Genomic DNA, 14,503 nt, shown 5'->3' with positions numbered 1-14,503 from the left:
TGGGGTAAGCATAAACACTTGAAAAAATAGTTACCTTTTCTAAGATCTGGTGATCTTGGCCTCTTTACTATATCTCACACAAGACACTCCATCTCTGACTTTGGGTATTTTCTCTGGCCATCCTCCATGCCTGGAATGTTCTCCCTCCTCATCTCCACCTCCTCACTTCCCTACTTCCTTCTTTTGTTATTGAGTCATTTTTCAGTTGTATTTGACTCTTCATAACCCCATTTGGGGTTTTCTTGGCAAAGATACGGAAGTGGTTTGCCATTTCCTTCTCTAGTTCATTTTAGAGATGAAGAAACTGAGGCAAACAGGGTTAAGTGACTTGCTCAGGATCACCCAGCTGGTAAGTGTCTGAGGTCAGATTTGAATTCACAAAGATGAGTCTTCCTGACTTGAGGCCCTGCACTCTATCCACTGCACCACCCAGCTGCCCTCACCTAAAGTCCCACTTTTTTCAAAAAACCTTTTTTCTTTTACTTCTGGCCTCCCAGTAAAGCTGGTGCCTTCCCCCTGAGATGTTTTGTTTTGTTTTGTTTTTACAGTTTTTACAGTTTATCCCATCTGTAGCTTAAAAATTTGCATAGTCATTTGCACATTGTCTTCCCTGTTATGTTATGGGCTCCTTGGTGGCAAGGACTGTTTTTGCCCTCTTTTGTATACCCAACACTTAGCACAGTGCTTAGTATTAGGTGCGTAATAAATACTTGTTGACTTGACTTATCTAAATAAAAGTTTTCCTGGAAAATAAAACACAAATATAAGGGAATTGAGCCATTCACCTCCTAGATGGGCATCACTACATCAAATTATTCATGTATTTTAGAGAGTAGGGCATTTATATGACATATATATATATATATATATATATCTCATTCTTTTATGAACACATAAATAATATTTCCCTGTAGTTATACATGGCTGGAAAGTGGATAACTGAGTTCCCTAATTTCATTTTTGTGTTTTACTTTCTATGGAGTCCTTCATGTTGTTGAATAATTTCCATTCCAGTAAGAGAGAGGAAATAGTTCTTGGGATTAAATACATGAATTCAGTGCATACTAAAGAAGCTTAAACATAACTTCCTGATCAATGAATTAAATTACCATGTTATAGTTCATAAGAAGTATACTACCCTTGAAATTAATGCAAAACAATCTCTTTGGTCAAGAATTTTGCATTTGTGGGAGATGTCTCCATTAGTAAGGTATTTTGAGGGGGTGGGGGACCCAGACCTTTTATTTCATTGGCAAAGGGAACTCCTGGTGAAAAAACTCCCTCTACCAAAGCAAACTATCAACCATTCTTTAAATTAATAGTCTTAGAGTGTTACCTGAGGGAGTAAGAGATTTAAGTGACTTCCCAGAATCACACAGCCAATATGTAGCCAAGGAGGGATTTGAACTCAATTCTTCCTGACTCCTTAGGCAGGTAGGTGGTACAGTGGGTAGAGTGCTGGACCTAGAACTCAGGGAGACCTGAGTTCAAATCCAGTCTCGAACTTTATTAGTTTTGTGACCCTGGGTAGGTCATTTATCCTGTCTGCCTCCTTTTCTCAACTGGGGATTATAATAGTACCTACCTCCCAGAGTTGTTTTGCGGATCCAATGAGAGAATATTTGTAAAGCACTTATCACTGTGCCTAGCACAGAGTAGGCACTTTATAAATCCTTGTTTCCACCATCACCACCACCCCCTTTCCTCGACCACGGGGGATAATCATAAGATTGATTGTGCTTATATGCAAGTATTCACTTATTACCTCCAGGTAATTTTGTTCATATGCTTTTTTCTATAGATAAAAAAGAAATTTTTTTAGCACAGCGGAAGCATGTATATTTTGCTATAGAATATTGAAATTATGTTAGTACAGTTTATGTCCTAATGCACTTGCATGTTTTTAACTTGTTTAACTAAGAGTTGTCTTTTTTAGGACTTTAAAAATATCACTATTAGGGGGATGGAGGGAGAGAATATGGAATTCAATTTTTTTAAATGAATGTTAAAAATTTTTGTTTACATATAATTGAGGGAAAAAATTAAAATTAAATTAAAAAAAACATTGACTACCAGCACCAAATCACAAAGCATAACAAAAATCACATTTGAGGATGTTTCTTCAGAAATGACTGATTACAGTATCTATAGTTTTTGGCAGACACTTTTTTCTTATGCATGACATCTGGTAATGGTAGTGAAGATCTTTATCTTTCCAAATATGCTTTCATTGCTCTTCAATACTGAACTTGCCTACTCTGAAAATAATAACACTAATTTCTGCCCTTTGCTATGCTATGCAGCAAATAATTAGTAAATAAGCATTTATTAGCACACACCTACTGTGTTAAGTGCTAAAATAAGACTTGGCCAAAGTTTTGACTTTAATCTTTCCACCTCTATTCTCTACACCCCTCCCCCCCCCAAAAAAGTTACCCAAGATCTTCTTTCTGGTGGACAAGTTTGTAACAAGCATTTATTACGCTCTTACTGTGTTCTAGACACTGTGCTAATTACAAATATGAGCAAAAAAAAAAAATATTCCCTCCCCTTAAGGAGCATAGGTACTTAAGCCAGGGCATGGTGGCAAAGTCTAGAGGGTCAGAATCACTCTGGGAGGAGAATGAAACCTCGCACGCCTAGGCCCTTCCCCAAAATGGAGGCCCTCAGAATGAACTCAGAAGGAGACAAGCCGGGCAGAGGGGACGTTCTAGGATGAGAAGGCAACTGAATCCTAATGGCAAAGTCCAGGGAGACCAAAGCATGACTTAGAGGGGAATGAAACAAATATATGCAGATGATGATGATGATGACGATGACGACAATGACCAGCCAGCCTTTATATAGTGCTTTAGGGTTTGTAAAACACTATTTATCTATACATACATACATATATATATACACACACATACATATATATACACACACACATATATACACATATACATACATATATATACATATATACATATATATACATATATCGCATTTGATCCTCACAACAACTCTAGGAGGGAGGAACTGTTATTACCCCCATTTTATAGTTAAGGAGACCAAGGCAGACAAGTTAAATGGCTTGCCCAGAGTCACAAAGCTAGGGAATATGTGAGACTGAATTTGAACTCAGGTCTTTCTGACTCCAGTTCTAGTTCTCTATCCACTGTATCACCTAGCTGTCTCTTTGTACACTCTCCTCCTCCTCAAATTTTCCTATTATACTTTTTCTGTTATTTTCCTCTACCCCATCATATTGTACCTTACAGTAGGCCATTATTCTATATGCATTATTGCATATTGCATCAATTTGTGTTGACCCTGAAATTGTATTCTTACCAGGTGTACTCTAACCAGGAGGGACATTATCTTCTTCATTATGAATCAATATATATTAGAAGTTTTCTATATATATTATACCATATCTTGTGTTTGGCAAAAGATAGACAGTTTGACCAAATAGACCTATATTCTACTTCTTGGAGTTAATGGCCTAGGGTATTAACATAGCTTGAATAAAGACAATCAAATGAATGTGAGTATGTTCAAGGGTACTTTCAAATGCAGAAATGCCAAGAAAATTCATTTCCTGTCCTAAATAATTATCTCCGCAGAGCAGCAAAGTCCTCCTGTGCCACGTACAGGCATACAGACAAAATGGTATTACAGCCAATGTTGTTTTTCAGTATGATCATAAATACCTCATAACAGAATACTAGTATAAAATCATGGAATTATAGTTTTAAAGCTGGAACAACCGATAGAGATTGTCTTGTCCAAACCTATCATTTTATAGAGGAGAGACTTTGAGAGATTAAGCGATCTTGCAGTGATTACCCAAATTAGGTAAGAGATTTAGAGCTGGAAGAAATATTGAAGGCCATCAAGTCTAACTCTTCCCTTTACAGTTTAGGAAACTGAGGCTGACAGGTTAAGTGACTTGCCCAGGGTCTCACAACTAGTAAGAGCCTAAGGCAGGATTTGAAGTCAAGATTTCCTGACTCCAGGTCCAGCCCATTGTGCCATCTAGCATCTTCACCATCTAGTTGCCAGCAAATAAATCTGCTGATTTAAAAAAAAAAAAAAATTTGGACCTATTCAAGCCACTTAACCTCTAAGCTGACTCAATTTCTCTAAAGAGTGAATTATCCTAGCAGACTTTTGAGAGACTGAATAGTATGATATAGAAATAAGTGTCAGGTTAAACTAATTTAGCCCTCAGTTGAAGAGACTTTGGAAGACCTTCCAAGGATCACAAAGACTTTGGAGGACCTTCCCAGAATGGTAGAGTGTCCTTGAGCTAGATTGTTGGCCAGCATTCAAGAGAGCTGTTTGTTTGGGGATTCTAGTGGCCTTGAGGAAGGGACTTACATGTGAGTTTTGCTGGATCAGCGAGGGAGAAAGCAAGACACAAATGGATGAACATGCAGACCAGAGAGAGTCAAAGAAGAAAAACACATGGCAGAAGTGGACTAGAGCAGAGACCAGGCCAAACCAGCAGATGTAGCAGTGGTTGAGAGTGAAGTCCAGGACACAGTTCTTTGTTTCTCTCATTTTGCTTGACAGTACAGCACTGTGAAAATTTTGTTTAATTTTTATGCAGAGTTTAAATGTCCATCCCTCTCTTCAGAACCTCCTTCCCATACTGACTACTTCAAAGGGTGTTTGAATGTTTATCGTTATCTTTATGTTACATTGTATTTCTAATAACTGTGATTTTTGTCTAAGCCTATAAGTTCATAGTTTGATATCGGGAGAGGGGAAACCATTCCACTGGAGAAGGAGATTTCCCTGCTTTTGTTCCAGATTGGGGCCAAGCTGATTGGAGAAGGAGTTTCTGCATTTTTGGTCATTGCTGAAAATATTCTAGGGCATAACCTGTAGACCTATAGAGTCACAATAAGGAAATGAACCAGTAGTGGAGGGGAGTAGAAGTTCACTTATTTGACCCCAAGTGCATCTGAAATACATTGCAAACCCCAGAGGACTATGCTAGCAACTTAGAAAAAATGTTTGTGGTCTCAGAAACACGATAAAACTCATGTTAGTTTTATGAAAGAAATTCATGAATGCTCAAGTGAATAGCAGTACTGTATTTGAAGAGTTTTTTATGTATAATACTGGGCACTAAGATATTGTTTTAATCCCAAGAAAAAGTGTTTTTTCTCAAAAAGATTTTTCACATTTTGCCTTTAAGTTGTTCTCATTTATTCTCATTCTGTCATTAAAAAAAAAACTGTCCTGAAGGAGTTGCAATGATCCCCTTGCTTTCTCTTGCCACTGAGTTTTATCATTATCAAATAGTGCTGAATGCTTACATAGCATCTTACAATAGCTGATGTGAGAACCTTCTCAGCATTGCTTGACATCTGAAATAGCCTTCTTGTATGCATCTGTCTGTACCATTCCAGATCTCAAGTATAAGCATATCTTTCCTACCCTTTATCTCTCCCTGCTACATGCCAGTGTTATCTAGCTCTCTAAATCATTTCAGGATATTATCTTTACAAAAGGTCCCTATTCAAAATAAGGTTTCTTGGTATGTTTTACCATCCCTTTTTATGGGCCCCTGGTGCCTAAATAGTATGACTTCTAAATTCTGCAGTCGTGGTATTAAAAGAATGCACATTCTTAAATACTTTTTTTTAAAGTTTGACTTGATAGCAACTAAGTATTTTAACTACTACATACCAGATGATCTATTTCATGGGTTATAGTCAGCACCAGTTGAAGATGGACTTGCTTCAAATCGTCGTGATATTATGCCCACAGAATTCTCCTGATCTTATTCTTACAGGACTGTACCACTCTTCTATGTTCATGATGCCCCTATTTCCATCTATTCCTCCTATTCATAGTAAGTGCCAAGTAAATGTTGTTGTTCAGTTGTTTTTCAATCATTTTCAACTCTTCGTGATCCCATTTGGTATTTTCTTGACAGAAATACTGGAGTGGTTTGCCATTTCCTTCTCCAGCTCATTTTACAATGAGGCAAACAGGGTTAAGTGACTTGCCCAAGGTCACAGAGCCAGTAAGTGTCTGAGGCCAGATTTGAACTCAGGAAGATGAGTCTTTTTGACTCCAGGCCTAGCACTCTACTAGCTGCCTGCTAAATAAATAGGGTAATGGTATTTTCCCTGAAGTTGTTGACATGTCTTAACTTTGGAATATTAGTGGCATAAAATATAGTTTCCTTTTTTGAACTAATACATGCAGAATAGAGACAAGAAAAGGAAGTAAAAAAAAGTTCTCATAACAGTAGAAATTACAAAGTCAGTGTAAAAAAAATGAAGATTATGACAAACCCAGAAGAGAATCCCTCCATCTACAAGTAAAGCCTCAAAAGAATAAAATAAAATACAGCTTGGCCACAAGATCAACTAAAATCCTGAAAAATCATGAGAGAATTTTTTTTTTTAGTTAAAAATGATACTACAAATTAAATGACAGCTCTAGAGGAACTGGACAAGAAATAAGTGTTGGAGAGGCTTGGAAGGTAAATTAACAGCTCAGTTCCCAAAGTACAAAAAGTTATTAATAAGCAAGAAACTGAAACAACAAGAAATATCAGCTAAAATGTATCCTATCAGAAACAACTAACCTGGGGAGACAGTGAATGAAATAATTTAACAATCATTGGACTACCTGAAATCCATGACCAAAAAGTACCTGGATGTATTTGAGTAAGTCTGAAATAAGGAAGGAAGGGCTGCTCAGAACTCTTAGAACAAGAGAGCAAAATGAACATAGGAAAAATGAACCAATCACCTCGTGAGGAAAACTAAGGAATGTCAGTCAAAATTCAGAACCTCAAATAAAATTGGATTTTTTTAAAAAAATTTTTTAAAAAATGAAGATTATAGAGTAATTATGGATGTAATTATGTGTCATTCCCAAGAAAGATATACAGTATTATAGAAATGCCTTTAGTTGTCTGATTCTTGAGCTGCTTTTGAGTTAAAACACACAAATGATATGGGCGTAGTGTATGGTCACAGGCATCAGGCTTCTCTCCTTTAATAAATGTGAAGCTTTGAAATCTAGCTCTGCTGTTGAGCTCAGGGGGCCAAAGAGTCCTCAGCAAGTTGCTGACTTCTCTGTTCTTTAAAACCATACTTCCTTATTAGAGTGGCATGGTAGATAAATATATCCTATTAGGAAACTAGTTGCTGAAGTGCTGGGAACCTTTGGAGGAAGTAGTCGTACCATCTTAGAATTCGTAAGGAGGGAAAACCCGGGTATAGTCTAACATACTCAAATTGTTGGGAGAACTAATTCCAGAGATTTCAGAGAAAGGATAGCTAAGTAACATCCCATAACTTAAAATTCTGCAGGGGAAGTTGTCTCAGAAGGAATGAGATATTGTCAAGAAAAAACTTTTTTTAAAAAAAATTTAATTCATTTTTTATTTATTTTCTACATTCTTTTCTTTTTAAATTTTGAATTCCAAATTTTCTTCCTCCCTACCCTACCCACTGAGAAGGCAAACAATATGATATCAACTATACATGTGAAATCATGTAAAACATATTTCCATATTAGTCATATTTTTTTTTAAAAGCAAGAAAAAGAAAGTGAGAAAATTATACTTCATTTTGCACTCAGAGTTCATCAGTTTTCTCTCTGGAAGTGAATAGCATTTTTTCATCATGAATCCTTTGGAATTGTCTTGGATCATTGTATTGATCAGAGAAGCCAAGTCTTTCACAGTTGATCATCATTATAACATTGCTTTTACTGTGTACAATGATCTCCCAGTTCTTCTCACTTCACTTTGCATCAGTTTATATAGGTCTTGCCATGTTTTTCTGAAACCACCCCCTCATCATTTCTTATAGCACAATAGTACTCCACCACAATCATACTCCACTTGTTCAGCCACTCTTCAGTTGATGAGCATCCTCTCGATTTCAAATTTTTACCACTATAAAAAGAGCTGCTGTAAATATTTTTGTACATATAGATCCTTTTCCATTTTATTTGATCTCTTTGAGATATAGATATTGTAGTGGTATTGCTGGGTCAAAGGGTATGCACAGTTTTATAGCTCTTTGGTCATAGTTCTCCAGAATGGTTGGAACAGTTCACTACTCTACCAACAGTTCATTAGCGTACCTATTTTTTCCTCATCCCCTCCACATTTGTCATTTCTGATAAGTGTGAGGTAGTACCTTAGAGTTATTTTAATTTGCCTTTCTCTAATCAATAGTGATTTAGAGCATTCTCTCATATGGCTATAGATTGCTCTGATTTCTTCTGAAAACTGCCTGTTTATATCCTTTGACCATTTATTAATTGGGGAATGGCTCTTCTTTTTATGAATTTGACTCAAGTCTATGCCTTTATTAGAGAAACTTGCTGTAATTTTTTTTTATATTACTTCTTGTCTGTGGTACCTTTTGGCAAAATGTAGTTTCCCCGATTATCCCTTGTTATTAAATCTGGTTTTGCTTTTGCTTTTGCTTTGTCTGAGGTCATGATTGCTACTCTTGCCTTTTTTTTTTTTAACTTCAGCTGAAGCATATTAGATTCTGTTCCAGTCCTTTGTTTTGACTCTGTGTGTATGTGTCTTTCTGTTTCAAGTATGTTTCTTGTAAACAACATATTATTAGGTTATGATTTCTAGTCCATTCTGTTGTCTGCTTCCATTTTATGGGTGAGCTCATCCCATTCATTCACACTTATGATTACTAACTATGTATTTCCCTCCATCCTATTTTCTTCCTCTTCTCTCTCTCTTTATCCTGTCCCTCCTCAAAAGTCTATTTTGCTTCTAACTGCTACCCCACATAATCTGTCCTCCCTTTCACCATCCCCCACTTTTTCTTATTTCCTTCCCCTCCTATTTTCCTATTGAGTAAGTTATATTTCTATATGCAACTGAGTGTTTGTATATATTTTCTTCCCTCTTTGAACCAATTCAAGTAAGAGTGAGTTTTAAGCATTGACTGCCTCACCCTCATTTTCCCTTCCAATGTAAAAGTTATTCTTTGTGTACCTCTTTTATGTAAGAAAAAATTTCCCTATTCTACCTCTTCCTCAGGGCAACTAGGTGGCACAATGGATAGAATGTTGGTCCTGAAGTCAAGAAGATTCATCCTCCTGAGTTCAAATCTGGCCTCAGACACTAGCTGGGTGACCCTGGGCAAGTCACTTAACCCTGTTTGCCTCAGTTTCCCTATCTTTAAAATGAGCTGGAGAAGAAAACAGCAAACCCCACTCAGTAACTTTACCAAGAAAACCCCAAATGAGGTCATTAAGAGTTGGACACAACAGAAACAACTGAACAGCAACAAACACCTCTCTCTTTTCCCTTCTCCCAGTGCATTCCTATTTTTCACCCCTTCATTTTTTTGAAGATCATTCCAATATAATCAACTCACATCCATGTTTTCTGTCTATGTAAAGTCATTTTTATTATTTTTTATTAATTTAATTTGATTTTTCAACATTTACTTTTATAAGATTTTGAGTTATAATTTTTTTCTCTCTCTTTCCCCTCCCCCTCCCTGAGACAGTGTTTAATCTGATATAGACTATACATGTAAGATCATATTAAACATATTTCCACATTAGTCATGTTGTAAAGAAGAATTGGAACCAAAGAGGAAAACCATGAGAAAGAAAAAAAAAACAAATAAAACAACAGAAAATAATATGCTTCGATCTGCATTCAGACTCCGTAGTTCTTTTTCTGATATGGATAATATGTTCCATCATGAATCTTTTGGAGATGTCTTAGATCCTTGCATTGCTGAGAAGGTCTAAATCTATTAATGTTAGTCATCACACAACGTGGTTGTTACTGTGTACAACATTCTCCTGGTTCTGCTCACTTCACTCAGCATCAGTCCATACAAGTCTTTCCAGGTTTTTCTGAAGTCCACCTGCTCATCATTTCTTACAGCACAATAGTATCGCATTACATTCATATACCACAACTTGTTCAGCCATTCCCCAATTGATGGACATCCTCTCAATTTCCAATTCTTTGCCACCACAAAAAGAGCGGCTATAAATATTTTTATACATGTGGATCCTTTTCCCATTTGTATGATCTCTTTGGGATATAGCCCTAGAAGTGCTATTGCTGGTATGTAAAGTCTTTTTAACTACCTTATAATGATAAGATTCTTAGGAGTCACATGTATCATCTTGCCATATAGGATTGTAAATAGTTTAACTTTATTGATATCCTTATTATTACTTTCATGTTTACCTTGTACTTCTCTTAAGTCTTGTGCTTGAATGTCAGATTTTCTATTCAGCTCTGTTCTTTTCATTAGGAATGTTTAAAAATCTTCTAGTTCATTAAATGTCCATTCCTTCCTCCCCCCCTCCCCTGAAGGATTATTATACTCAGTTGTTTGGGTAGGTTATTCTTGGTTGTAATCCTAGCTCCTTTACCTTCTGGAAAATCATATTCCAAGCCCTCTGCTCCCTTAACATGGAAGTCGCTAAATCTTGTGTAATCTTGACTGTGGCTTCACAATATTTGAATTGTTTCTTTCTCTCTGCTTGAAGTATTTTCTTTTTGACCTGGGAGCTCTGAAATTTGGCTATATTATTCCTGGGAATTTTCATTTTGGAATCTTTTTCAGAAGGTGGTCAGTGAATTTCTATTTTATTCTCTGGATGGAAGATATTGGGGCAATTTTCCCTGATAATTTCTGATTATAATCTAATATCTATAATCATATCATAATCATAATCGAATTTTTTGATCATGACTTTCAGGTGGTCCAATTATTCTTAAGTTATCTCTCCTCGATCTATTTTTCAGGTCAGTTGTTTTTCTGTTTTCAGGTCAATTCACATTTTCTTCTATTTTTTTTTTAGTCGTTTTGACTTTGTTTTATTGTTTCTTGATCTCTCATGATGTTATTAGCTTCCACTTGCCCAATTCTGATTTGTAAGGAATTACTTTCTTCAGTGAGCTTTTATACTTCTTTTTCCTTTTGGTCAATTCTTCTTTTTAAGGAGCTCTTTTCTTCAGTGAATTTTTGTGCCTCTTTTATTACCATTAGACCAACTCTGTTTTTAAGTTATTATTTTCTTTAGCATGTTTTGTGACTCTTTTACTAAGCTGTTAACTATCTTTTCATCATTTTCTTGCATCACTCTCACTTCTTTTCCCAATTTTTCCTCTACCACTCTTATCTCTTTCTTTAACTCTTCCAGTGATTCTTGTTGGGTTTGGGGCCAATGAACATTATTCTTTGAGGATTTTTTTGGTAACTGTTATCACATTGTCATCTTCTTCTGAGTTTATGTCTTAGTCTTCCACTGTAGTAGTTTTTTTATGGTCAAATTATTATTTTTTTATTGTTGTTTGATCATTTTTCTAGTCTATTTCTTAACTTTGAACTTTATGTTAAAGTTGGCCTCTGCTCATGTTGGGGTGGCACTGTCCCAAACTTCAGGCTTTTTTATGATGCAATTTTCAGAGATGGTTCCTGGGATCTACAAATTGTGGGTACTTCCAAGGTCATGTGATCCTAGAAGAGGTATAGTCATTGCTATCCTGGTCTGTACTCCGTTCTTTACCCAGGAGAGGTCCATTGCAGCCACAAGTGCTAGTGCTTTTTTATTGCCTTGGAACTGTGAATATGCCCCCTGATCCCTTGTGACTCACCCTCAGGCTCCTCTCCACCCTGGAACTGTAACCCAGAATTGCCAGTCAGTGCCAGTTGTACCTAGTGCTAGCAGAGCATCTCCTGTAATCTCATACTGAACAGTTGTCCAACCTCCTCACTGTCCCTGAGCTGAGAGTTCCCAAAATTGTTGCTACTGCTATGGCCTCTCTGTGTGTAGGCTCCTCACAGGCTTCTACTCCAGTGCCACAACTTTTCTAACTGACCTTCTAAGTTTTCTTAGGGTAGAAAAATGTTTCATCCTTACCTTTTTCCTCTGCTGCTCAAAAATTTGATTTGAGGCATTATTTTAAAGTTGTTTCGAGGAGAATGTTGAGAGAGTTCAGCTGGGTTGCCTCTAATCTGCCTTCTTGGCCCCCTCTCAAGAAAGAACTTCAAGATTACGTGCAAACACAATTAATTCTGATGGGAAGAAAGTAGAGAACTGCTGAAGAAACTGATGTGACCACACAAGGAACTCGACTTAATTTTTTTAAGCCCTATAGAAAATGGTGAGAAAAGGGCAGATTTCTGAATATAATTACAAAAAAATAGAATAATCTTATAAGAATATAAGGAACATTTTTTAAAATTAATTTATTTTGATTTATCAACAATCACTTCCATTTGCTTTTGAGTTTAAAATTTTTCTCCCCCTTCCTCCCCACTACCTTCCCCAAGATGGCGCTCAATCTGATATAGGCCATAAATATATATATATATATATATATATATATACACACACACATATATATACATTCTTATTAAACGTATTTTCACATTAGTGATGTTATAAGTAAAAATTAGAACCAATAGGAGGAGCCAAGAATATAAGGAACATTAAAGCCCAAAATGAGCTGAGACATGTGAAGAACATTAACAGCAAAAAGAGTTTGTAAAAAACTGTGTTGGGGTGAGCAGAACATCAGAGAAGGCGTGGTCAGCTATTCGTGGCAGGGGCAGCGTGGATGGGAAAGTGATAAACGATGACAGAGAAGACAGCTAGTCAACTCCTTTACTTCTGTTTGCTCTTCTAAGGAGAATGATCTTCAGATTGCTAAGTATTTAACAAAAATAGTGACCAGGGAATTGAAATACAAGGTTAGTGGAGAATAAGTTAAGTATGAGAGCACCTAGATTCCCTTAATAAGTTTGAGTCACAAGGCCTGGAAAACTTCATTCCAAGATATTTTTTAAAAATTGATGGATTTCTTTGCTAAGTTATAGTCTGTGATTTTTAAAACTTTTTAGAAAATAAGAGAGATCCTTTTTAGACTGTATGTCAGTGGCTATTCAGATTTCATGAGACTGGTGATGGGCAAATATCACCATCCTGTAAAATATGAATAGCCACTGACCATAACTTGGTCATACAGCCATCCCTTTTAACCTCTCCTGAAACAGAATCCACTATTTCCTAGAGCCAGCCATTTTATTTTTGGACAGCTGTAATTTTTGTGAATTTTTTTTTTTTGTATATCAAGCATAGACCTGCCTCTCTGTAACTTCTAGCCATTGCTTCTAACTCTGTCACTGGAGTAAAAAAAAAATCTAGTTCTTCATTACGACAGCCTTTCAGATTTACGACAACTGCTATAATGTCCCTACCTTTCATACATGCTTACATGTGGCGCATGGTCACATGCACGTACATGTTGCCTTTTTTCAAGCTGAACATGCAACTGATTTTCAAATTATATGGGCCTTGAGCTCCTCTGCCATCCTGTCCACCCAACACTGAATGTGCTCCAGATTGTCAGTGTTCTTCCTAAAATGTGGCACCCAGAAGTAACCAAATGTGTTATGATGAGACCAGAGTACAGGAAGATTATCACCTCGTTTGTTTATTGGAGAAGCAACTTAAGAGAGATTTTATTCCAACCTATGATTGACCAAAAATTATTTTTTTACAACATCCTCAAAAATCTTTGCTTGAAGCCCTCCCCTTAGGGGGAGCTCACTACCTTATGAGGCAATCCATTCCACTTTTGGAGTAAGTTTTTCCTCATACCAAGCCCAAATTGTCCCTTCTGCAAAATTTCACCACTAATTCTTAGTTCTGTCCTTGGGGACTAAGCAGGAAAATAAAAATTCTTCCTCAGACAATCCTTTCTATACAAATGCAGTTGTCATGTCCTTCTACCTATATCTTCTCTTTCCCATTTGGCCTTCACCATTTTGTACTTGTAAAGTTTTTTGTTTTTTAATTCAAATATATTTATTATAAGATACATTTATCATTGTTATAACTTTTTTATTAGATTAGACCTATCATTTTAGCCTGTATCTTTATTCTTTCCCATAATGTGTTAGTTTTGTTTTCCCAGCTTTGTGTTCTCTGCAAAAGGAGAAATATAACATCTTTGCCTCCATCCAGGTCATAGAAGAGCAAAAGATCAACTTCCTTCTGCCTTAACATTGATCATTAATTGGCAGCTCTGTGTCCAGTTAATCAAGTAGATCTGAGTTTGAATATACTATAATTTAACTCCTTTATTTTCAATTCAATAAGCATTTATTGAGCACCTGCTGTGTACTAGGTAATGTGCTGAGTGCTGGGCACAGAATAGAAGATAGAAACAGGAGCCTTTTCAATACAGAAGAGGGACATAGTCCTATAAGAATAAGATCAGGATAATGCCATAGACATAATATCATTAGATTTCAGCAAAGTCTTTGGCAAATCCTTTCATGCTGTCCTTCTAGATGAGATAGAGATCTTATTCCAGCAATCCTGCCATTGGGAAGAAGCTCCATTTTTGTGAATGAAGAAGGAAAGAGAGAAAGAAAGAAAGGAAGGAAGGAAGGAAAGAAGAAAAAGAAAGAAAGAAAGAAAGAGAAAATGCATGCCCCATTGATTAGGGAATATCTGAACA

At 36.4% G+C, this 14,503-nt stretch overlaps 1 protein-coding gene and 1 pseudogene across 4 annotated transcripts in view; one reads left to right on the top strand and one right to left on the bottom strand.

Moving 5' to 3' along the window:
* Nucleotides 1–120, bottom strand: part of LOC114031902 — a 29,822-nt pseudogene extending 29,702 nt beyond the window's left edge.
* The window catches only part of LOC114031900 (DNA repair-scaffolding protein-like), a 556,996-nt gene that overhangs the window by 374,017 nt on the left and 168,476 nt on the right, over nt 1–14,503 (top strand). The window lies entirely within an intron of this gene.

Source organism: Vombatus ursinus, unplaced genomic scaffold (genome assembly GCF_900497805.2).
Source record: "Vombatus ursinus unplaced genomic scaffold, bare-nosed wombat genome assembly UNPS02015255.1, whole genome shotgun sequence".
Taxonomy (NCBI): Eukaryota; Metazoa; Chordata; class Mammalia; order Diprotodontia; family Vombatidae; genus Vombatus; species Vombatus ursinus.
Note: the sequence above shows the minus strand (reverse complement) of the source record. Positions and strands in the feature narration are given on the sequence as shown.